General features: G+C 36.5%; 1 long non-coding RNA gene and 1 pseudogene across 1 annotated transcript; one reads left to right on the top strand and one right to left on the bottom strand.

Annotated features, from left to right (window-relative positions):
- Positions 1-526: 526 nt before the first annotated feature.
- Positions 527-27,049, top strand: part of LOC108477564 (putative ripening-related protein 5) — a 47,977-nt pseudogene continuing 21,454 nt past the window's right edge.
- On the bottom strand, positions 1,801-2,542 carry LOC128285632 (uncharacterized). Its single transcript, XR_008276146.1, has 2 exons — positions 2,372-2,542; positions 1,801-2,056 (listed from the first exon to the last, which is right to left on the bottom strand). It is a non-coding gene; the product is annotated as an uncharacterized LOC128285632 (long non-coding RNA).

The raw sequence follows: 27,049 nt of genomic DNA, 5'->3' as shown, positions 1-27,049 counted from the left end.
TGTATACACAAATAATTATATTTATCTAATATGAATATAAAGAGATGTATTTATCTATTTAAATGTGTATAGTTGAATCAGAATCAAAACTTTATGGATACATTCGAACAACAATTAAAATTTCATATATGTAATTGCACCAAATCGAAATTTATGTGTCAAATTATACATTAAATTAAAATTCATGTATAGCGTAACATTTAACTTTAAAAAGATTAATAAATCTCCAACTTTATCCAAGTATAAGAACTGGTTGACATTTTGATGTAAGATGCTTCCGGCTCTACAACCATTAACTAGAAGCTTACATGCTTTATTTCCCAACATATATTGCTTCGTCCAATGATGTTTTAACATTGTTATGATTCCAGCCACGTAAATTTGGCAAATTTTAACCTTTTGTGCCACATTGTTCACCTTCTTGCGATACTTTTTATAAAATTGTGAGGGCTGATTTCTATATAAACCCCCACATCTTCATGTTCTTTGGCACCAATCAACAAAGAGTTAACAAAAGAAATTCAATATGAATCTTATCAAGGGATTCTCCACTGTTTTTCTTTTCATTTGCTTTGTTTTAATTATTACGGATTGTTTCGTTGTTGAAGCAGATACGTGCAAACCCAGTGGCAAGCTTAAAGGGAAAAAGCCTCCACCGGGGAAATGCAACCAAGAAAATGACTCTGATTGTTGAATAGAAGGAAAGTTTTACACAACGTATAAATGTTCTCCGCCTGTGTCGAGCCATACAAAAGCAAAGTTGACAATTAACAGCTTTGAGCCTGGCGGGGATGGTGGTGGACGGTCGGAATGTGACAACCATTACCACTCAGATGATGACCCTGTGGTGGCACTTTCGACCGGGTGGTTTAACCACAAAAAGAGGTGTTTGAAGTATATCAACATCCATGGCAATGGAAAAAGCGTTAAGACTAAAGTTGTGGACGAATGTGATTCTACGATGGGATGTGATTCAGTGCATGATTACCAGCCTCCTTGTCCTAATAACATCATTGATGCCTCGAAAGCAGTTTGGAAAGCTCTTGGAGTTCCTAAAGATGATTGGGGAGAAATGGATATTGACTGGTCGGACACTGATTGACATCTTAAGTCACATTTTTAATATTTGTTTGCAGTTGAACAAAGATTTCTTATATGCTTTGAGTTAATGTTAAAATTACTAATAATATAAAAGTAATATGTCTGTGTGTTCTCTAAAATGTAAAAGCAATAAACTTATGTTTTATGCCAACAACTTCTTGACCTAATGATAAGAGCATTATGTTGTAGGAATGAGAGTTTGTGTTCGGTCCTAAGCAATTCTATTCCTCTCTCCCAATTATATATAAAAAGAAGTCTTAAGGGTTAATTACACCAAATGTTTCCAAATTATTCTTGAGATTCTAAGTTATCTTTAAAATTTAAAATGTTCTGATTGAGTCCATTCTGCTTTATTTCTTCATTTGTAATTCTGTGTTCATTTTGATTCTTAAGAATGGCTCACGCAATCACTCACAAGCATGGCATTGAACACGATCGAATAATCATTTTTACATATCTTTAACCGAGCAATGAATGTACCGAGCAATAGTGGCATACTTTGACCCGATTACTTTGACTATTTTTATGCATCTTTTAAAGGATTTTGAGCAGAAAATTTCGAGATCATGATTCATGAAGATATTCAATCATGGAAGGGTATTCCGAAGAAGTCTTAACACTTGCCTTGTTTAAAATTTTTTGCAATCAATAGAAGTTTAGTGGATAAAGTTTCTTTTTATTTTGTTTAATTGCTCAAAATTTTAATGATTTAATTCTATATTTAAAAATATATAAAAGCCAACCTAAACAAATTAGCCTAATATTAAACCTATTACAGACCCAATAAAAGCCAACCAAACCCGAAGCCCAACAATGTAGCCCAAATAAGAAAAAACAAAAAAATAACTAAACCCTAGGTGTGCTGCACCTAGGATCTTCTGATCAAGCCGCCACTAGCCACCGCACTCTGCCATTTTGACACTGCCACTGCAGCACTGTTGCACCGCCCGTTTACCTGCAACAAAAAGCAGAATAATCATTTTTAAAGCAAGTTGTAAATGGCTATAAAGCCATATGAACCCAATGTAATTTTTTCCTATTCAGACATTAGGGAATACAACAAAAAAAAAACAGATTCGAACATACAAAATAATCAGAAAAATAACAAAGCAGATCGAAAAACAAAGTTAGAAACATGTAAAGGTCCTTTTTATTTTTATTTTTTCCCTCTTTGAACTGTTTATACATACAAATATTTCTTTATTTCCCTTTCTTTTTTATTGTTTATATATAAACGTATATTAAAAAGTGCATAAAAAGAAAAACTTACCCTTTTTTTTATTCCACTGAAAAAGGTGACTTTTGGCCTTCAGGCCGTTGTGGACGACGGCGCCGTCGTCGGCGACCGGTGGCCGACACGGCGGGCGATGGCCAGATTCATGGCCTAAAATTAAGGGGGTTGAGAGGATTTAAGGGTGTTTTGTTTTTTTTTTCAAGGGAATAGCAGAATGTGTTTAAAAAAAAATCTTTGCTTTTATAAAACAAGCAAACGACATCATTTAAGGCATGTTTCAGTGGCCTCAAAACGGCGCCGTTTAGGGCCATCCGCGCGCAATCCGACCAGCTCTAGGGGGAATCCGCGTGTTTTTTATTAATAGATTATTTACCCCTCTGGCCCTTCCGTATTTTTTTTCTTAATCTAGTCCTTTCATTTACTTCTCTTTATTTTATAAATTTAACCACAGAATTTGTTTAGCTTTTCAAATCGGTCCCTGGCTCAATGATCCCTTAGGAAGGGACGCGTGTCCAGGGATTGGGTTTTTTTGCCCATTTGTTCCTCTGCCTTTTTGCACCTGTTTATTTTAGTCCTTATTTGCCTATTTTGTCATGGTTTTCACTTTTAATTTCATTTTTAATCTGATTTAATCCCTAATCAGCTTGATTTCAAATTTTTTATTTACTTTTTTGCAAATTTGTTATTTATTTTAAATCTCTTCACATACTATTTATTTTAAACTGTTTAGTTATTACTTATTTTAAGTTCTCTTTTATATATTATATTATTCATTATAAATTGTTTTTATATAGTATTTATTTTGAACTGTTATATTATATACTATTTTAAATTCTTTCATATATTATTATTTTAAGTTTCTATATATATTATTCATCTTTAAACTATTTTTTATATATTTTTATTTCAAATTGCTTTATATATTATTTATTTTGTTTTTCTTTGATTATTAATATCGGTATCAAAATGATGTATGTTGTGTGACTATTACCATTATGTGTACTATAATTAGTTTATTCAGTATGTTCATATTATTCATATTATGCATTTATTGTTCTTTTGTTAAGCATATCAAGCACCATAATTTATTTTTACATTGTACTACCAAATTGTGTTACATCTTACCCAACACATTAAAATTTGTTTTTTTTTAAATAATCGATACTCCGTGTTTTGAAGTTCAGAAAGTCGTTCCCTAACAATGGGATTTTGATTTTCTCAATAAATCTGGATAAACAGACCTTTTAAAATAAATGTGATCTTTTAAAATAATCTTGGGAATCACGAAAAGATCGTGTTCTAACTTATGGAATATGGTTTCTCTCTAAAATCGAGATAATTGAATGTCTTTTAAAATAAATTTTTCGGCATTTATTCTTGTTTCGGGAATTTAAGACATTGCGTCCTAACTTACGGGATGTAATTCTTTTTTCTCGATTAACGTGAAGTATGCCCTTTCTCGAAAAATTTTCAATACTTTAACAAGGGATCATATTTTAAATCTCTTCAAGATTTTCAATTCTCGACACTAAAGACACCAAGTAATCAACTAGGTACCAATTTTGGGCATATCGAGGGTGCTAATCCTTCCTCGTGCGTAACCGACTCCCGAACCTATTTTCTAGACTTCATAGACCAAAATCATCATTTTAGTAAATTTAAACTTTTATTAAAATGATTGAATTATAAGGTGATCTGATCACACCTAAATAAAAGGATTGGTGGCAACTCCCATGTTCATTTTCGTTTTCAAAGTCAAAGTCGATCCCTTTTTCAAAAAATGGTTTCGACAGCTTGGCGACTCTATTGGGGGACCCAAAATAAGTGAGTCAAGCCATGAGTTGATTACTTTTTGTCTATTTGTTAAAAATTGAAAACTTGGTTTAAATTTACGATCATTTCGTTGCATTTCATCTGTCTTTGTTGCGATCTTCATTATTTTGGTTTATAATTTCTTTACTAGATATATTTATGCATTGCATCGCATAATCGGTAGATTTTACCCTTTTAAGTGGGAGTGAGAAGCTATTCCTTCGTGAGGTCTTCACCTCCGTATAGGATAGCGGATCGCTTTCAGGATACATCCGTACCTATGTCTTCGTGAGATTTTCATCTTTGTATAGCCATAGGGAAATGTATTCCCCTGAGCTGAACTCAGTCCATATGAGCCTATAATGGGTGAGGATCGAGGAATCTTCTAGTTTAGGTACCCTTACTTTAGAATCGAACCACGCATAGTGAGCCCTAAGAGCCTACCCTAGGTAGAACCGCACCAAACCCTAGTGGTTACCCGAGTAGGTGTTTTACTTATTATTCTTCACTTGCTTTAAATTGTGTATGAAGTACTGACTTGTTTTGTTTAACTGTTATTGTAATTGCATGGAATTTTCATCATAAAAAAGGTGTTGATTCACATTCGGTTGCTAAATAGATAACTTGTCATGGAAAAAGGGTTTCTTGATAAAGTGGAGGATAATGCGGCTGTTCGAATATGGGCTGAGACAACGCAGCAAGAGAAATGTGATAATCTTACAGAGGGGTACATGTCAGAGTTGTGGGATTTTACTCGTATCAGCGTAACCCAATATAATCTTCAAGAGCTGAAAGAAATATGGGATCAATGAGATGACGAGATCAAGCAACTGTTCTACTATAATTATGGTGATTTACCCTATCTACTCGATATCAAAGTGGACAAGCATTTATTCCGAGCTCTCGCCCAATATTGGAACCCTGCTTATAGTTGTCTTACTTTTAGAAAGGCGGATTTGGTACCTACTGTGGAAGAGTACACAGCTTTGCTCCGTTACCCGAAGATTTAAATTGATAAGGGCTATTCCAGAGCTGCCAATGTCCCAATGTTCTTAAAAAAGTTGATGAACATCACGAGAATGAGCGAACAGTGGGTTGCAACCCGAATCAAGAAGAAAGGTGATAAGAAGTGCATTCTTTGGAGAAATTTGAGAGATTTAATCCTAGCACATCCTGATGTGAAGAAAAGGGTTGATGTCTTCGTGTTAAGTATTTACGGATTGGTTATCTTCCCTAAGGCTTTAGGCAATAGATGAGGCGGTCTCCGATTTATTTGATCTTTTTGATAAAAGGGTCATACCTATTCCCGCAATCTTGGCTGAAACTTTCAGATCCTTGAATGCATGCCGAAGAGCGGGCAAAAGGAGATTTATCGGATGCGCACAACTCTTACTAGCATGGTTCCACAGCCATTTTTGGAAAGTGGCAAAGGTCTCATATCGAATCTTTTCCGAAGACTATTCTCCGCTGAAAGAGTTAGTGGTTACGCCAAGACGAGATGATATAACGGAAGAGAAATGGATGATGATTCTCCAAAATTTGCAAGACAAAGACGTTGAACGGAGAGCCCCTTAAATGGTCCCTGACGAGATTCTATATCGGTGTGGTGATTTTGATTGGGTTCCCCTACTTGGAATATGGGGGGCTGTCGAATATGCCCCTCTGCTCTTGTTAAGGCAATACAGATCAAGACAGTTTATGCCAGCAACACAAGGGTTAGTTCAGTGCGAGTTTGTATACAAATGAGATAATTACAAAAAGAAAGTTTGTGAAATATTGAACGCTTGGAACTGAACTCGCAGAATGAAAAAGTTTGCAGCCAACCCGATGACTACCTTGAGTATGACCAGTGGTGGGGTCAGAGAATCAATGACAACATCCCTACGTTAGACCAAGAAAACACCCAATCAATGGAAGAATACTTGTAGGTGATCCCATCTGAGCTAGAGATTATCAAACAAGATTTTGAGAGAAAGAGTTTGGAGTTAGAAAAAAAGATAGAGCAATTGGAGGAGGAGAAAATACAGCTGGAGCTGGATGTTGACATCCAGAAACTAGAAGCCGAGAAACTGAGAAAAGGAAAGAGTAAGGCTGAACAGGATTTGGATAGTTTGAAAACAGACTACAAAAAGCTGCGGAGGTCAATGAAAACCGTTGGTCTGAAAAAATGTCAGAACAATGGCGGCAAGAAATTAAAGAGGAAAAGAGTAGAGCCAGTCAATGGGAAGGGAAATTCCGATATGCTCAAGCGCGAGAAGACGTTCTGCAAAAGAGTTTGGTAGAAAGTCAAAATGAGAAGGTGGGGTTAAAATACATCAGTATCGTAGTCGTAACTCTATAATCGAGTTGAAGGCTAGTCGGAGCAAAATTGAAGAGCTAAAAGGAAAGATAGAAGAACTCGAAACCGCGCTACAAAACTGTGAACTTCGAATTGAACTCTTGGAAGCAAATAATGAGCAGTGGCAAGAGCAGCTTCATTGATCTCAGTACCAAGTCAGGAACAGGGATTACGTTATGGGTGCAGCTTTGGCTCAAGTACGAGAGGTGGCCGATCATTTACAAACCTTAGTGATCCAAGCTGATATACTGAGTTCAAAATATGAGTTAGAGTCAGATCGAGGCCAAAAGTTAGCTTGGCTTCTTAGGAAGGTCAAGGCCTTAAGTATTAAGGCGAGGCCTTATATGTAATCTGTTTTATGTAAAGAAATTTGTTTTCTAGAAAAGTTACTCTAATGAAATTGAATCAGAATCAATGCCTTTTTTTTAATGCATTTTATACATTAGCATTACATTGCATCATGTGCATTAAATCTCACAAAGAGATCCTAAAATCATGGTAGTTACCCTAGAGTATCGTTACTGTACACGAGGAAAAACTAAAGTAATAGACCAAAGGTTGGAAAGATTAGAGCAAATACAAAAGGAAATGCAAGATCAGCTACAAATACAAATATAAGAAAAATTGTCTAAAATTCAACAAGACATGAGGGATCAAATGTTAGAATCCCAAAAGAATATGATGAGCCAATTAACCCAGTTGCTGATTAGAGGGCTAGAAAAAGGAAAAGGCCCTATGGTCAATTTCGGGGACTATAACGAAGACCCTACTTATCCTTCAAGCTTCACCCCAACAAACACCCAAGCACAACCAAACGCATATCTACAAAAGGTGTCCGTTAGCATTAGGTCCCAATATCAGATAGGTACCTCGGTACCAACAAGCTTCTCGATAGGTTCAGGCTCTAATCGAGGAGACCATCCAGTGAATCTCGTTGTCCCTGATCTTGATGATATAGCAGAAATAGAAAAAGGCGATAGTGGAGCTCTCAAAGCAACTAGAAGACCGGTGCAGATGGCTAGAAAAGAAATTTAAGGCATTGGAAAGCGCTAGTTACCGTTATGGAATTGATGCTAAAGACTTAAGCTTGGTTCCAGATCTAGTGCTCCCGCCCAAGTTTAAAACCCCAGAATTTGAGAAATATAATAGGACCAACTGCCCCGAAGCTCACATTACGATGTTCTGTAGGAGGATGATAGGATATGTTAATAATGATCAATTATTAATTAATTGTTTCCAAGATAGCCTAACCGGAGCTGCGGCCAAATGGTTTAATCAGTTAAGCCATGCCCAAATTAATTCATGGAAGGACCTGACACAGGCCTTCATGAAATAATATGGTCACGTAACAGATATGACACCCGATAGAATCACACTATAAAATATGGAGAAAAAGCCAAGCGAGAGCTTTAGGCAATATGCTCAAAGGTGGAGGGAAGTCGCCACGCAAGTCCAACCACCTCTGCTAGAAAAAGAAATGACAATGCTCTTTATTAATACCTTGAAGGCTCCATTCATTAATCACATACTGTAAAGTACAACTAAGAGTTTCTCAGACATAATACAACTAAGAGTTTCTCAGACATAATAATGTCGGGTGAGATGATAGAAAATGTAATAAGATGTAGAAAATAGAAGCCGGGGAAAACGCCAAGAGAACTACCCCGAGAAAGAAGGAAAATGAGATAAATAATACGAGTATGATGACAAGGGCTATTCAAAGCCGATTACTGTAAGTCAGCCAAGGACAGTGGCTACTAGCCGTCAAGGCCCCCAAAGCAAGAATCCAACACAAGGTAAAATATGGAGAAACTCCAATTTACGCCCATCCCAATGATGTATAGGGAGTTGTACTGAAATTTGTTTAATGCACATGTAGTATCCCATTTCTACCTAAAACTTATGCAACCTCTATTCCCCAAATGATACGACTCGAATGTCCAATATGAATACCATGCAGGAATCACGGGACACTCGACCGAGAACTGTACCGCTTTCAAAAAGTTAATCGAAAGACTCATCAAAATGGGCATTGTTAGATTCGATGATCCATCTAGTGCAGAGAATCCGTTACCCAACCATTCTAACAAAGGGTAAACGATATAATCAAGAATGTGGGGAAGTGAATCAAGATAAGTATAGCAAAAGTGAAAACCCCACTGAGAGGGGTTTAGAAGAAAATGGTAGAAAATGGATTAATCACACAAGATTTAAGGGGGAAATCCCAAAAAGCAAGGAACTACTGGAAGTTCCATAATGAAGAGGGTCACGAGATTCAAATATGCAGTGAATTCAGGGACAATAAGGAGCTAGAATTCTTTGAATATACCAAAGGCCCAAAAGGAGAAGATGTATGTGCCTCAGAAGAGAGGTCAACAAAGAAGATCTATAAAGTCAACCACCCAGTAGTTATCATTTCACGACCAAGAAGCAATGAAACCGAAGTACAAATTGCACCAGGAGTCATAATCCAGAAACCTGTAGCCTTTCCTTACAAGGATAGCAAGAGGGTTCCCTAGAATTATAACTGCAATGTGACGATCCCAGGAGAAGAGAACCCAATTAGTGCTTCAGAAAAAGGTCAAGATGTGGGTTTCTACATACGTAGTGGGAGGCGCTACGTCCCATCAAATGCAAAAGCTGAACCAACAAAAGGAAAAGCCTTGAAGGCTGAACAATAGAAAGAAAAGGCAGCCAAACTTGAATCGCTTGTTAACGAGCTGGCAACTAAAGAGGAGGCTAAAGAGTTTTTGAAATTCTTAAAGCATAGTGAGAATAGTGTTGTAGAGCAACTGCATAAACAACCAGCTCGCATATCAGTACTAGCTTTACTCTTAAGCTCAGAGGTATATCGTAGCGCGTTGATGAAAGTATTAAATGAAACTTATGTCGCTAATGATATCTCTGTCGACAAGCTAGACTATTTGGTTAGTAACATAAGCGTCGATAATTTCATCTTTTTTAATGATGATGAAATACCGCTTGGAGGTATAGGATCAACTAAGGCCTTGCACATCACTACCTGCTGTAATGGATATACACTATCGGGGGTGTTAATTGATAATAAATCCGCACTGAATGTCTTGCCCTTATCCACACTAAACAGATTACCAGTGGATAACTCTCATATGAAGACTTGTCAGAACATAGTGAGAGCATTCGATGGTACCGAAAAAAAGGTAATGGGAAGAATTGAGATACCTCTTTTGATTGGTGTAAACACGTATGAAGTAGATTTCCTGGTGATGGACATCAAGCTTCTTATAATTTCTTATTGGGGAGGCCTTGGATTCACTCGGCTCAGGCAATGACGTCATCACTGCACCAAAAGCTAAAGTTGATAACCGAGGGTTGACTGGTAACGATAAACATGGAAGATGACATTATTACATCCGTAACCAGTAACGCGCCATACATAGGGGTAAATGATGAAGCGATAGAATGTTCTTTTCGATCGCTGGAATTTGTAAATGCAACATTCATCATCGAAGGGAACAAGATCCTTATACCCAGGATATTCAAAACTACAAAGATGGGCCTACGGATGACAGTCGAAAAAGGAGCCATGCCAGGAAAAAGACTCGGGAAATATCTCCAAGTGAGAGTCGAGGTACCAATTCTATGGATAAGCGAGATCGCTTTGGCTTGGGATATAAGCCAGATGTGAAGCAAAGGAAGAATGAGTTAGAGAAGAAGAAAGAGAGGAGAAGAGCATGATTAAGCGGGAAAGAAGTCAAATGGGAACCGATGACTTTTCCCCATATATCTAGAACATTTGTATCAGGAGGAATTATTCACTCTGAACGGAAGATGCCAAGAGAAGAAACTGCTGAAGAAATGATGGGAAATCTAAACATCAATGCCATATCTGAAGAGGGAATCTGGAAGGAAATTTATCGAGCATTCGCCCTTATGCACCTGGAAGTGTTCTGAGCAATTGAACTGTGGAAGAGGTTCCTATAGTTTTTAGAGCTAATTCAGAGTAATTTTCAAAACACACTTGTTACTTTAAGCCTAGGGGCAAGAAGAATCCTTTTGTGAAATAGGCCTATGTTCAACATCTTTATTTCAATAAAATGCATTTTTCTATCTTATTCCGAACAAATATTCTTCTATTCTTTCATTTCATTCATAATCATACCATACAAATAATTATTCTTAGATTCTTTTATTCTTTTGATTTTTCTTTATCCCTATAATGGGTCTCCAGATATCAATAAAATGAGCGACGCTGCTACTAACTCAGAATCTCTATTTGAGCGAGATATGTGTTTAGAGGAACATTTGGAATTTGAAGATGACAGAGACTGTAACCTATCTCCTAATTTGTTAAAGATGGTAGTACAAGAGGAGAAACAGATTCTACCTCACAAAGAGTCAGTAGAGATTGTGGTATTAGAAGAAGGAAAATAAATGAAAATTGGAGCTTACCTTGTCGCAGAGACAAAGCGAGACCTCATTGAGTTGCTCCAAGAATTCAAAGATGTTTTTGCATTGTCGTATCAAGATATGCCTAGACTAAATACTGATATCATGGTACACCAGCTACCCATAAAGAAAGAGTGCAAGCAAGTTCAACAGAAGCTCCGAAAGATGATGCCCAATGTTTTGCTAAAAATAAAAGAAGAAGTCAAGAAGCAATTCAATGCTGGTTTCTTACAAGTGGTCAAATACTCAAAATGGGTACCCAATATCGTTATTATCCCTAAAAAATATGGGAAAGTATGAATGTGCGTAGATTACAGGGATTTGAACTAAGTCAGCCCGAAAGACAATTTCTAATTGCCCCATATCGACACCTCAGTGGATAACACGACAGGTTATTCATTTCTCTCCTTCATGGATAGCTTCTCAGGATACAACCAAATAAAGATGCAACCTTAAGACATGGATAAGACCACATTTGTAACTATGTGGGAAATATTTTGCTATAAAGTGATGCCATTTGGACTAAAAAACGCGGGAGCAACATATCAAAGAGCCATGGTAACCCTATTCCATGATATGATGCACAAGGAAATTGAAGTTTATGTCGACGATATGGTCACCAAATCCCTAACAGAAAAAGAGCCTGTGCAAGTCTTGAGGAAATTATTCTTGAGGTTGAGGAAATTCCAGCTAAAGCTCAATCTAGCAAAATGTACCTTCGGGGCCAGGTCAGGGAAACTGCTAGGATTCGTAGTCAGCGAAAAGGGGATTGAGATTGACCAGGATAAAGTTAAGGTTATACAGGAGTTGCCTCCGTCGTGCACTCAAAAAGAAGCTCGAGAATTCTTAGGAAGACTAAATTACATTGCCCTGTTCATTTCACAACTAACCGAGAAATGCGACCTAATATTCTGTCTTCTTGAGAAATACAATCCAGGTGTATGGGATAATGACTGCCAGAAGACTTTCGACAAAGTCAAACAATACCTGTCCAATGACCTAGTGCTGACGCCACTTAGTCGAGATAAGCAGCTGATACTATATTTAGCAGTATTTGAGAATTCTACGGGATGTGTGCTTGGCTAACACAATGAGTCAGGAAGGAAAGAAAGGACGATATACTACCTTAGTAAGAAGTTTACAGAGTGTGAAACGAGATACTCGCCAATTAAGAAATTGTGTTGCACCTTAATCTGGGCAACCTAAAGATTGAGACAGTACATGTTGCACCACACAACTTGACTCATCTCGAAACTAGATCCCCTAAAGTACATGATGGAGTCAACTTGTAACACCCTAAATTTGGGCCTAGAAGTTTTGGGCCTTGAGCATGGGAGCGGTTGAAGGGAACTTATAATATTCTGTTGTGAGTGAAAATTTCGTAGTTGAAGGCTTGTTTTAGTGGTTAAGTGTGCTGAGAAGTGTTGGAGAAGTCCTAGGTTCAAACCTAGACTCTAGCAAAAATTTTGGTTTAAGGTGAATCAAACCCTGGGTGTAGTAGGTAGGCCTTAAGAATATTGTTGGAGAAATTGTGACACAAAAAGCCTTGTGGCTTAGTGGCAAGTAGCGTGTGGAGCATTTAAGGGAGGCATGGGTTGAATCCCATGGCAAGCAAAAGCATTTATTTTACTAACAGGCGGCAAGAGTTGGTGTTGAATTTAAACTCTGATGATGGAGGGATCCCACATCGGGAAGCTAACATAAGAGTGGATACGAAGTTGGCTTTAAATAGAGAGAACCTTGAGGAGAGTAAGGTACCTTTCTTGGCTGATCCCTTTCGCTTTGTGACGTGCTCGTTTGGGTTGGGCGTCGGCTAAGAGTGCTCGGAGCGTGGATTAACTCCAGTCTCCAATCAGGTGTGTATTTCTTACTACTCTAGCTGTAGGATGGCTACTTCGGGTCGCGATGGGCCGAAAGGGGCCATGTGGGCCTAATGGGCCTACGGGCCCAATTGGATAAGTTATTTGATTGTGTAGTAAATATTGGGCTAGGCTAGGTGAATCTCATACTTGTGGCTAGATTTGGGCTAAAAGGGCCACACGAGCGTGTGGGCCCATTTGGGCCGAGAATAGGCTTTAGGCCCATTCGTATTGTTATCCCTGTTTAGAATACTTTAGTTTACGAAATTACCAAAATACCTCTAGTTTGTAAAATTACCAAAATACCCCTGGTTTGTAAAATTATCAAAATACCCTTAGTTTGTAAAATTACCAAAATACCCCTAATTTGTGAAATTACTGAAATACCCTCGACCTGTAAAATTATTGAAATACCCTCGACTTGTAAAATTACCAAAGTACCCCCGATTTATAAAATTACCTAAATATGCTCGATTTGTAAAATTACCGAAATACCCTCAGTTTGCAAAATTACTGAAATACCCTCGATTTGCAAAATTACTGAAATACTCTTGTAAGATAGAATTACCATTTTACCCTCAATTTATAGAATTACCGTTTTACCCTCAATTTATAGAATTAACATTTTACCCCCGATTTACAAAATTACTGAAATACCATTGGTTTACAAAATTACCAAAAATACCCTCGATCAATAAAATTACCAAAATACCCCTGGTTTGTAAAATTACCAAAATACCCCTGATTTGTGGAATTACCGAAATATAGGGTAGAATTACTAAAATACCCCTGTAGGGTAGAATTATCGCAATACCCCTGTAGGGTAGAATTATCGAAATACCCCTGTAGGGTAGAATTATCGAAATACCCCTGTAGGGTAGAATTACCAAAATACCCCTGTAGGGTAGAATTACCGAGATACCTTGTGGGGTAAAATTACCATTTTACCCCTAAGGTGTTAAATGACTGTTTTGCCTTGGTGGTAGAATTACCAAAATACCCCTGTAGGGTAGAATTACCGAGATACCTTGTGGGGTAAAATTACCATTTTGCCCCTAAGGTGTTAAATGATTATTTTGCCCTGGTGGCCAAGTGACTAACTTGGATTTGTGTGGTTGATTTAATTTGATTGTGAATATATGTTGGTATATGAATGACTTGTGTGATTGTTTGATTGAAATATGGGCATGACATTCTGCATACATAATATGTTGCATGGGTTGGGATTTTGTACGGAGGAAGATCTGATCTGTTAGGATCGCATGGTTGCTTGACGACGTGGATCCACCGAAGGCTTAAGAGCCGTATATTCGTATTGATTTGATAAGGTCGTACGGGTCGCCCAAGACGACTGTGGACTGATCAATGGATGAGTGTCGATCATATTTACCCGAGGCTATGTGCCGACTATATTACCGTCGCTGATGGCTATGTGCCTAACATGATACAGCTACCGATGGCTTAAAGCCTTCTGATTATGGCTTTGTGTCAACCTACATATGGTTACGTGCCAACTGATTATGGCTGTGTGCCAAACGTATTTGCCTAAGGCTATGTGCCAATATATGGTTATTAACGACTCTGTGTCGATCACATTTACCTAGGGCTGTGTGCCGGTTATGTTACTCTAGTTGACGGCTATGTGCCTAACATAATGCAGTTATAGATGGCTTTGTGCCACGTATTCTGTTAAGTGGCTTTGCCACATTATCTGTTTCTGGTGGCTATGCCACAAATATCTGTTCTGGTGGCTCTGCCACAATATCTGTATCTGGTGACTCTGTCACAATATTTGATAACTGAGCAGCAATGCTACAACTGTGGAGTGTAGGGTTGGGTGCGTTGAGCTATTCCCCACATGGAGTGTAGGGTTGGTACGGGTGGAGTGTAGCGGTTGGTTATAGGCTGGATTGGGTTGGGATTGCATTCACATTCGATTACATTACACGATATTGATTACGATTCGATTACATTACGACATCGATTACGATTCGATCCTGTCACCTGATTCTGATTCTGATTCTAATTCTAGTTCTGATAATGTTTCTTATTCTGTAATGGGTTAAAGCCCATCTCGTCTTGTCTGTTATAGTGGGCTAAGGCCCAATTGATCTGGAGCTGTAAGTAAAGGTCAGGGCGGACTTTTAATTCTTTTATATGGTGATTGTTCCTTTTATAGTAAGGGATTTCTGCGAGTTTTAAGTAAACTCACCCCGTTTATTAACCTTTCAGGTAATTTCCAGCCTTAGACAGATCGGAGCTGCGAGGGGCTCGGAGGAAGCCATACAAACTGTTTATTTTATAGTTTTGATTATTACTTTTAAATGTTTTATGTGGGTTGTAGTAAAGCCGTTACAATTTTCTGGATTTCAAATTTGGAATTTTATTTATTGTTCTTATAATTACTAGTATTAGAACACGGTTTTCCAAAGCAACTACTGTTGTTCAAAACATCACGTAACTGCAATTGTTTTTAAATTAAGCTTCCGTAACTACCAGGATTTTCACAAAGTTATTAAGAATGTTATTCAGCTGAGGTTTTCTAACAAGGTTTAAAAAGGGTATAAGTTTTTAATTATTAAGAAGGGTTTTTAATTGAAACATGGTTTTCGAAAAACATTTCAATGTGACACGCCAGATTTGAGGCAAACTTCCAGGCCGGGTTTGGGGTGTTACATTTAGTGGTATCAGAGCCAGGTTGCAAAAACTCGACTGTGGATTGGGTTTTCAAAGGTTGAATTTCAGAAAATTATTTTCAACCACGTGGCCTGTTTGATGTATTTCTCCTAAAAAGTGTGGCACACCGAGTCTCCGGTATAGAATCCGTAAGTCTTGAATACTTTTGTGCATTTAGAAATTGAAATCTGTGGATTCCTTAGATATTGGTGCGAATTTAAATTTGGTTTTTATTTTATGTGGATGTGATGTTTGGATATAGAAATTGTATATATGTGTGATAAATATGTGGCTACTTCTGTGAATAAGTGTTGCATGCATGAGATGTTTCAAGTTCTAGTTGAAGTGTGATAGTGATAGTAGGATCGAGTGTGCAGTGATGGAAGATGGGGTAGATGTTACGACTACCTATTAGACGGAAATTTCGGGGACGGAATTTCTTTAAGGGAGGTAGAGTTGTAACACCCTGAATTTGGGCCTAGAAGTTTTGGGCCTTGAGCATGGGAGCGGTTGAAGGGAACTTATAATATTCTGTTGTGCATGAAAATTTCGTAGTTGAAGGCTTGTTTTAGTGGTTAAGTGTGTTGAGAAGTGTTGGAGAAGTCCTGGGTTCAAACCTGGACTCTAGCAAAAATTTTGGTTTAAGGTGAATCAAACCTTGGGTGTAGTAGGTAGGCCTTAAGAATATTGTTGGAGAAATTGTGACACAAAAAGCCTTGTGGCTTAGTGGCAAGTAGCGTGTGGAGCATTTAAAGGGAGGCATGGGTTGAATCCCATGGCAAGCAAAACATTTATTTTACTAACGGGGCAAGAGTTGGTGTTGAATTTAAACTCGATGATGGAGGATCCCACATCGGAAGCTAACATAAGAGTGGATCTGGTGGCTTTAAATAGAGAGAACATTGAGGAAAGTAAGGTACCTTTCTTGGTGATCCTTTCGCTTTGTGGCGTGCTCGTTTGGGTTGGGCGTCATTAAGAGTGCTCGGAGCATGGATTAACTCGGTCTCCAATCGGTGTGTATTTCTTACTACTCTAGCTGTAGGATGGCTACTTCGGGTTGCGATGGGCCGAAATGGGCCATGTGGGCCTAATGGGCCTACGGGCCCAATTGGATAAGTTGTTTGATTGTGTAGTAAATATTGGGCTAGGCTAGGTGAATCTCATATTTGTGGCTAGATTTGGGCTAAAAGGGCCACACGAGCATGTGGGCCCATTTGGGCCTAGAATAGGCTTTAGGCCCATTAGTATTGTTATTCCTGTTTAGAATACTTTAGTTTACGAAATTACCAAAATACCTCTAGTTTGTAAAATTACCAAAATACCCCTAGTTTGTAAAATTATCAAAATACCCCTAGTTTGTAAAATTACCAAAAAACCCCTAATTTGTGAAATTATTGAAATACCCTCGACCTGTAAAATTATTGAAATACCCTCGACTTGTAAAATTACCAAAGTACCCCCGATTTATAAAATTACCTAAATATCCTCGATTTGTAAAATTATCGAAATACCCTCAGTTTGCAAAATTACTGAAATACCCTCGATTTGCAAAATTACTGAAATACTCCTATAAGATAGAATTACCATTTTACTCTCAATTTATAGAATTACCGTTTTACCCTCAATTTATAGAATTACCATTTTACCCTCGATTTACAAAATTACTGAAATACCATTGGTTTACAAAATTACCAAAATACCCTCGATCAATAAAATTACCAAAATACCCCTGGTTTGTAAAATTACCAAAATACCCCTGATTTGTGGAATTACCGAAATATAGGGTAGAATTACTGAAATACCCCTATAGGGTAAAATTATCGCAATACCTCTGTAGGGTAGAATTACCGAAATACCCCTGTAGGGTAGAATTATTGAAATACCCCTGTAGGGTAGAATTACCAAAATACCCCTGTAGGGTAGAATTACCGAGATACCTTGTGGGGTAAAATTACCATTTTGCCCCTAAGGTGTTAAATGACTGTTTTGCCCTGGTGGTAGAACTACCAAAATACCCCTGTAGGGTAGAATTACCGAGATACCTTGTGGGGTAAAATTACCATTTTGCCCCTAAGGTGTTAAATGATTATTTTGCCCTGGTGGCCAAGTGACTAACTTGGATTTGTGTTGTTTTAATTTGATTGTGAATATATGTTGGTATATGAATGACTTGACTGTGATTGTTTGATTGAAATATGGGCATGACATTCTGCATACATAACATGTTGCATGGGTTGGGATTTTGTACGGAGGAAGATCGATCTGTTAGGATCGCATGGTTGCTTGACGATTGTGGATCCACAAGAAGGCTTTAGAGCCGTATATTCGTCTTGATTTGATAAGGTCGTGCGGTCGCCCAAGACGACGTGGGTGATCAATGGTGAGTGTCGATCATATTTACCCAAAGGCGTGTCTTGACTATATTACCGTCGTGATGGCTATGTGCCTAACATGATCTGACTACCGATGGCTTAAAGCCTTCGATTATGGCTTTGTGTCAACCTATTTATGGCTCTGTGCCAACTCGATTATGGTCGTGTGCCAAACGTATTTGCCTAAGGCTATGTGCCAATATATGGTTATTGACGACTCGTGTCGATCACATTTACCTAGAGTACGTGTGCGGTTATGTTACTCTAGTTGACGGCTATGTGCCTAACATAATGCGATTATCGATGGCTTTGTGCCACGTATTCTGTTAAGTGGCTTTGCCACATTATCTGTTTCTGGTGGCTATGCCACAAATATCTGTTTTGGTGGCTCTGCCACAATATCTGTATCTAGTGACTCTGTCACAATATCGATAACCGAGCGACAATCTTTGCAAGCGTGGAGTGTAGGGTTGGGTGCGTTGAGCTATTCCCCACATGGAGTGTAGGGTTTGTACGGGTGGAGTGTAGCGGTTGGTTATAGGCTGGATTGGGTTGGGATTGCATTCACATTACGATTACATTACGATATTGATTCGATTCGATTACATTCGACATCGATTACGATTCGATTCGATTACATCACCGATTCGATTCGATTCTAATTCTAGTTCGATAATGTTTCTTATTCGTAATGGGTTAAAGCCCATCCGATGCTTGTCTGTTATAGTGGGCTAAGGCCCAATTGATTCTCGAGCTGTAAGCAAGGTGAGGCCGACTTTTAATTCTTTTATATGACTGATTGTTCCTTTTATAGTAGGGATTTCACTGAGTTTTAAGTAAATTCACCCGTTTATTAACCTTTCAGGTAATTTCCAGCCTTAGACAGATCGGAGCTGCGAGGGGCTCGGAGGAAGCCACACAAACTGTTTATTTTATAGTTTTGATTATTACTTTTAAATGTTTTATGTGGGTTGTAGTAAAGCCGTTACAATTTTCTGGATTTCAAATTTGGAATTTTATTTATTCTTCTTATAATTACTAGTATTAGAACACGATTTTCCAAAGCAACTACTGTTGTTCAAAACATCACGTAACCGCAATTGTTTTTAAATTAAGCTTCCGTAACTGCCAGGATTTTTACAAAGTTATTAAGAATGTTATTCAGCTGAGGTTTTCTAACAAGGTTTAAAAAGGGTATAAGTTTTTAATTATTAAGAAGGGTTTTTAATGGAAACATGGTTTTCGAAAAACACTTCAATGTGACACGCCAGATTTGAGCCAAACTTCCAGGCCGAGTTTGGGGTGTTACACAACTGCTTTGAGTGGAAGGATGGCCCGATAGCAAATTCTGCTTTCCAAATTTGATATAGTCTATGTGAACCAGAAAGCTGTAAAATGGAGTGTAATAGCATATTTTCTAGCCAGTAGAGCTTTAGAGGATTATGAGCCTCTGAACTTTTATTTCTTGAATGAAAATCTAATGTACGTGGCAACCACTGAAGAAGACTCTCAAGAAGGTCATCCTTGGAAGTTAAACTTCGACGGAGCATCAAACACTGTGGGTAACGGAATCGGGGCAGTGCTGGTATCCCCAAATGGAGATTATTATCCCTTTACTAGTAAATTGAATTTTGATTGCACAAATAATATGGTAGAATGCAAAGCATGCATCATGGGTTTCTGTGCAGCAATAGAACACAAAATCAAAGTGCTAGAGGTATATAGGGATTTTGTGCTAGTGATCTATCAACTCAAAGGTGAATGGGAAACGAAAGCTCCCAAGTTGATTGATTATCGAAGGTTGGTCCTTAAATTAATTAAAGAGTTTGATTATATCACCTTTTGCTACCTCTCACGAGAAGGAAATCAGATGGCTGATGCCTTGGCCACTTTGGCTTCCATGGTCAAGGTGAACAAACAAGAGGATGTGAAAGTATCCAGATAAGTATTTATGAGGCTCTGGCTCATTGTTACAACATCGAAGAAGAAGAAGAAAAAGATGATCATCCTTTGTACCATGATATATTGCGATACGTGAAGAATTGTGAATACCCTGACCAAGCTACTGAGAATGATAAAAGGACGTTGAGAAGACTAGCCAGTGACTATGTCTTGGATGGGGAGATCCTATATAAAAGAAGAAAGGATCAAGTGCTACTAAGATGTGTAGACGCTGTCGAGGCCAAGAAAATCTTGGAAGAAGTCCACAAGGGTGTCGCGAAGAGATGCTATATCTTGGGGCACCAACAGAGTACTCTAGATCCCTTAATCACATAATTGAGCTCAAAATAGTCTTCAAGAAGTTTTGTGCAGAGAAGCTCATGTTGCAATATCCGGGGCATCGACTTTCGTCTTACCCATTTTTTATTTTTAGCAAAATTTTCTATTTTCATTAATCCCATTCATTTCAAGCTTTGCTTCTGATAAATTTTAGTCTTGTCCATTGTTACAATCTTTTTCAAGCATTTCTTATTGAAATAATGACTAATGGACTAATAATACTTTCGTAAAAGGAGTTTTTCATATTGCTCTGAAAAGCTTCTAAATAGTACAGGGACCTGAAATAGGACCACTAGTTAGAACTAACCAAACCTAAGAATTGGAAACATTTGAGAGAGAATAGTCTAAATTGTGACTATTTCTTTGGACCAGCTGAACAAGAATGCTTGGTAACATATCGTGACAGAACCTCGATGAGCAATAAGCGATGAAAACCTAAGCATTAAAAAGGGGATCATTCTCGTAAAATGACATGCTGCATTCATGCAAATATCATTCATGCACATCTAGTTAAGAGCATTTGATTCATTCTGATCATGACATCCTAATCATTTGGCATACACATAGGCCCATGAAATCGATTCTACAGGTCATGTTCCCCAGAGGATGGTGTAATAGGATCGGTGAATCCACAAGTCCTGTACCCCTGAAGTTGCAGTGGGACGGATTAAAGTCATTGTGGCAAGTTTTATCTCCCTGAAGTTACAGTCGAGCAAATTGAAGTTACAGATCTTATCTCTCTGAAGCTGCAGTGGAGTAGATCTAAGATAGCAAATCTTATCTCTCTAAAGTTGCAGTAGAGCAGATTAAAGCTATAAACCTTATCTATCTGAACTTGCAGTAGAGCAGGTTGAAATTATGAGTCTTATCTCCCTGAAATTGCAGTGGAGCAGACTAAAGATAGCGAATCTTATTTCCCTGAAGTGCGGAACAAATTAAAGCTAAAAATAAACAAATTTTATCTCCCTAAAGTTGCAGTGGAGAAGATTGATGACAGGCTACAAATCTTATCTCTTTGAAGTTGCAGTGGAGTAGATTAAAGCCACAAATCTTATCTCCCTAAAGTTGTAATGGAGTAGACCAAAGATAGTAAATCTTATCTCTTTGAAGTTGCAGTGGAGCAGACTGAAGATAATAAACCTTATCTCCTTGAAGTTGTAGTGGAGCAGATTGAAGCTACAAGATAGCAAATCTTATCTCCCTGAAGTTACAGTAGAGCAGATTGAAGCTACTAATCTTATCTTCCTGAAATTGCAGTGGAGCAGATTAAAGTGAACTAATCCAGTACCTCTGAAGTTGCAGTAGGTCGGATTACATCCACTATAACAGGTCTTATCTCCATGAAGTTGCAGCAGAGCAGACTAAAACCACAAATCTTATATCTTTGAAGTTATAGCGGAGTAGATTGAAGTGCAAGTCCTATCTCTCTAAAGTCGCGGTAGAGTGTGTAACAACCTTAACCTGTATCTGACGCCGGAATAGGGTTATGAGGAATTACCGGACAATACATCTCATTCATATACATTTATACAATCACAAATAAAATTCATTCACAATGTCCTTTACGAGGCCCTACAAGACCTTAAAACATGCTTAAGAGTGGTTCAGGACTAAACTGGTTGCATATAAAAATTTCCAAACACTTAGAAAAAATTTCATGAAATCATAGGTCACATTCCTGTGTGAACAAGCCGTGTGCCTCACACGGCCACCCGATATGCCCATAGCACAGGCCGTGTGAAAATAGGACATACATACTGACTTGTATCACACGGCCGAAGACATGCCTGTGTGCCTTGGCCATGGGCGAAACTGACTTGGGTCACACGGCTAATCACATGCCCGTATGTCATAGGGCAACCCCAGGGGACACATGACCGTGTAACATAGCCGTGTGTCGCACACGGCTGAGAAACGCGCCCGTGTCTCTACCCGTGTGGACAAAAATAAGCCATTTGGAAAGCCAATTTGCCACCCTACCATCATGCATACAAATCAACTTATTTGGTACCATTTCAAGTCATATATAAGCAACCAAAACCCATCAAAACATACACATAACATATCATATAACTCAACCATTTTTAACTAATCAATTTCATATTCAAATTATACCAAATCATTATGCCAAAATCATCACATTTCATATCACAAAGCTTATCATATCATCATCTCAAACCAAACCAATTCATAAAACATTATATACATCACATATAACACTTACCAAACACATAATTCCAGCCAAATTAAATGGTTATACATACCACATTTACAAGCCAAATCTCATGGCTATTATCAAGACTCAAAACATACTAAAATATCACTAGCCTATACAAGCCATATACCATATATACAAGCTTCAAAAGTACCAACAAGATGATCCATAGTGTGATGACGTTTCCTAACGATCCCTGAATCCAAGCTAGCTTCGATGATCTAAAAAACATAGACAAATAACACACAGTAAGCTTCATAGCTTAGTAAGTTCGTACCAAAAAAAAAAATACTCAACAGCTCATATTATCTAAATCATCAACTAATAGACACTTAGTAGTTCTCATATCATCATTTAGTTCTAACTCATAAGCATTTATCATGTATATACCATTTCATCAAGCTTCATACACATAGTATCAACCACAACATAGGTATCATACGTACCTGTACTTTCCCGTATTTATTTATTTCATTATCACCTATTTGTTTAACGCATTGATTCATTCGGAAATCTTTCAATACTCCAAGAACTTGCACACTTAGTGTATCAGTGATTAGCTGAAGCTATAACAATTTCACACACTTAGTGCCTCATATAGTCAAAGCTATTCCAGTTCGCACACTAAGTGCTATTTATAGCCGAAGCTATTTTGAAACGCACACTAAGTGCCAAATATACTCGATTTGTCGTCGTACACATTCGTAGTCATATATATATATATATATATATATATATATATCTTATGCATTATCAAAGTATTAAAAACATAATTATAACAAAGTTTATCACGTGCGAACTTACCTCGTACTCGGAATTGACGGATCGGATCAATTACTCAATAACCTTCGATTTTCCCCGATCTAAATTCGATTCATTTCTTTCTTAATCTATTTGAATTCAAAATTAACTCATTTAATCACACATTTATTCATTTCAATCCACAAACACATAATTAGGCATTTTACACTTTAGCCCCTGAAATTTCACATTTTGACGTTTTTAGTCCTTAAGACACAAAACACCTAATGTACAAAATTTCATCAAAACCATGCCTTAGCTGAATCTTCCTAAGGTCCCTAGCAACTCAAAATTTTCATTTATTTACACATTTAACCCCACATTTTCACATTTTCATAAATTAATCCCTAATATGCATTTTTACTCAAAATCACTTTACAAAACATATATATCAAGCACCAAGCTTTCATTATTCGTCACCAAACATTCAAAAACTGAAGCATTCATCAATGGAAAATCATCAACAAATTTAGAAATTAGGGTACGGGCTAGCTAGTACTCAAAGCAACGATCACAAAAACATAGAAATCATCAAAAATCGAACAAAATTCATACCTTAATTGAGCAAAATGAGTTCCGAACCCTAGTTTAGTCTTTTTCTTTCTTTTTCTTTTGTATTTCGGTTAAGAAGAAATAAAATGAGCTAAATTTTAGCTTTTGTTTTAATTATAATAACATAATTATCAATTACCAATTTTACCCTTTATTATAACATTAATAATCCACTAACTCATGTCTAACTTTGTCCATGCATTAATCCAAGGGTCCATTTACAACATAAGGACCTCACATTTAATAAGCCATAACAAATAGGCACATTTAACATATATCATGCCACTTTTCATTTTATGCGATTAAGTCTTTTTTTTTCAAATTAGACACTCAAACGATAAAATTAATTCACGGAATTTTCACACATATCAATTCACATTCTATAAGCATGGAAAATAATATTAGAATATTTTTCTTACTCGAATTTATGGTCCCGCAATCACTATTTTGATTTAGCTAAAACTCGGTTGTTACAGAATAGATCGTAGCAACAAAATGCAGAGGACTGGAATGAGGCTACTTAAAGAAGAAGAGCACCAAAGAAATCGAGACTCGACAAGACCAGGCAAAATTGGTCTTTCTTAAAAGTCTTTGCTCCATTCCCGTTACACAATAATAAGCAAAGAGGGACAACTGTACAAGCCCAATTTGGCCTGGGGCCCATAAGCTAAACCCAAACCAGACCCAAACTAAGTAAATCAGCCTAATATTAAACCTATTACAGACCCAATAAAAGCCAACCAAACCCGAAGCCCAACAATGTAGCCAAATTAGAAAAAACAAAAAAAAAATAACTAAACCCTAGGTGCGCCGCACCTAGGGGTCTTCTGATCAAGCCGCCACTAGCCATCGCATCTGTCATTCTGACACCGCTATAAGACCCAATTTGTGCCCGGGCTTACACAAAAACTAAAAAACAAATCAAAATATATAAAAATAATAATAATCCAATGTCCATTTCTTACATAGCCCAGCAACCAAAATAACAGGCTCAAATTATTGAACTTAACCCAACTAGCCTAAATAACCCAAAATACCCCAGGCCCATAACACCTATGGAATTTTCGGCAGAAACCCTAGAAGCTTCAGCCACCGTAGCCTCTAGCCGATTCTTCCACTCGTGCCATGCTCCACGAATAACTCCTCCACGCCATGCAGACCTGCAACAAACGAAAACCACAACAGCAAATGAAAGCAAATAATAACAGATTACAACAATGATTTTTTTTATATTTTTATTTATTTTATTTACTTATTTTTCGGCTATAAAACCGAATGAAAACAATGTAAAAGGGGATCTCTTCTCAAAAAGATACACACATATTGAATAAAAATCGAAAAGGTGATTCTCAGTCTAATAGTTTTTTTTCCTTTTCTGCGTTTTTCTTCTTGAGGTTTACAGGAAATTTTAAAATAAAAGAAAAAGGGATTTACCTTAGTAGTCGAGACCCGTCTTCTTCGTCGCAATCGAAGTAGGGACGGTGTTTCGAAATTGAAGCAGAGTTCTCGAGGTTTGATCCTCCATGGCTCCCCTGCACCACTGCTCAAATTGAAGCAAGAACATGCGAATAATGGGCTATGGAGATTGGCCGAATGGAGAAGGAAAAATTAGAATGCTTCTATCTTTTCTCCTTTGTTAGTAATTTAGGTTTTTTTTTTCTTTTATTTATAAACAAGATGAAACGGTACCGTGTGAAGCCAATTCCAATGGATCCCTTGTTGATGGGATATTTGCGCACATAGCCCTCCCCTCCTGCACTGATCTCTAATTAGGTCTCAATTAGGTTTTATTTATTTTTACATTTTTCCTGAGATTTGTGCGTTATTGCAATTTAATCTGCGCCTAAACACAACGTTTTGATATTTGGTGTATTTTCTATTTTGGTCCTCAATCATTTGTGCGCATACTATTTCAATCCTTAGCTTATCTTTAATGATTTGTCTATTTAAAATTATCCTTCCAATTTTTTTTTTTCAATCAGGTTTATTCTATGTGATTGTATTCTTTTGGATTTATTTGTTTAGTTATTTATATAATTATTATTATTATTTTTATTTTAAAAAACCTATTGTTTTAACATATTATTTTGAATTTTTTAAAATTCCATTTTAGTTTTAGTTTGTTGTTAATTTTCATTTATATATTGTTAAATTTTTTACTATATAAGTTATTATTTTAAATTTTCTTTATGTAAATTTATATTTAAAAGATGTATATAATATTAATTCTCATACATTGATATTTATATATACATATATACATTTTATATCAAATTACTTACTTGAATTTTTTTATTTTTTTTGAACACGTTCATATAATTTTTCTTTAAAATTTTACCTATATATATATACTATTTGTTTCTTTTAAATCCATTTTGGGTATTATATATATATATATATATATATATATATTTGTTGGTTTCAAATATTTTCCTATGTTATTATCCTCTTATATATGCATTGTTTGTACTAGGTTTTTATTCCATGAATATTGTTAATTTTATATTATTTTATACATACAATTTCTTTTAAACCTATTCCTATATTTTATTATATATTTTTTAGTTTGTTATTCACATACTTGGTGTATATTTGATCATGTTATTTTAAATATATAGTTTTTTTTAAAAGAGATCTATTTATATAGTTATGTTGTTAAAATATATTACATATATAGCTTATGATAAAGTTAATTTAATCTTATAATTTATATTTTAATTCCATGATATTTTATATAATTTCTACTTGTATTTCCTTTTAAATTTATTATATACATAATTTATTCTTAAAAAAACATATATTATTATTTCTTTGTTAGTTAAGATTCTTTCAAGTACATATAGTTTTATTGTATATTGGTTTGTTCATCTTTCATGTATATTGTCTATCCTTTGTTATGGTATTATATCTTCATTATATATTGTTTTATTGATTTTTATTATTGTATGTATATTAACACCTTAAAGTATATAGGTTTTGTTTTTAAAATATTCTTGCATGTTATTAGCTCCAAATTACTACTTTTACAATATTTATTTTCATATTCATTCACATATTCTTAGTTTTATTTTATATATGTGCATCCTTTCAAACCCAATCATGCGTTGATTCATTTTGTAAGTTTTCATATATTCAATAGTTTTCAAATTATTTCCAAATTATTTTGTGTACTATGTGTCGCTTTAGTTTTCATGTTATTTCATGTATTATTGTTTTATATTGATTATTAGCCTTTTGTGCTATTATTTAAATTATGTTAATTTGTTCTTTCGTTTACTTTTATAATATTTCATATGGTAATCCATGTTTATAACTTTGATTTTTTTTCCTATATTGTTGCATCGTGATTCAAATTTCAATATTTTGGTTGATATTAGTAGT

This window comes from Gossypium arboreum, chromosome 12 (genome assembly GCF_025698485.1).
Source record: "Gossypium arboreum isolate Shixiya-1 chromosome 12, ASM2569848v2, whole genome shotgun sequence".
Lineage (NCBI taxonomy): Eukaryota > Viridiplantae > Streptophyta > Magnoliopsida > Malvales > Malvaceae > Gossypium > Gossypium arboreum.
The sequence above is the reverse complement of the archived record's forward strand: the minus strand, read 5'-3'. Positions and strand labels throughout refer to the sequence as shown.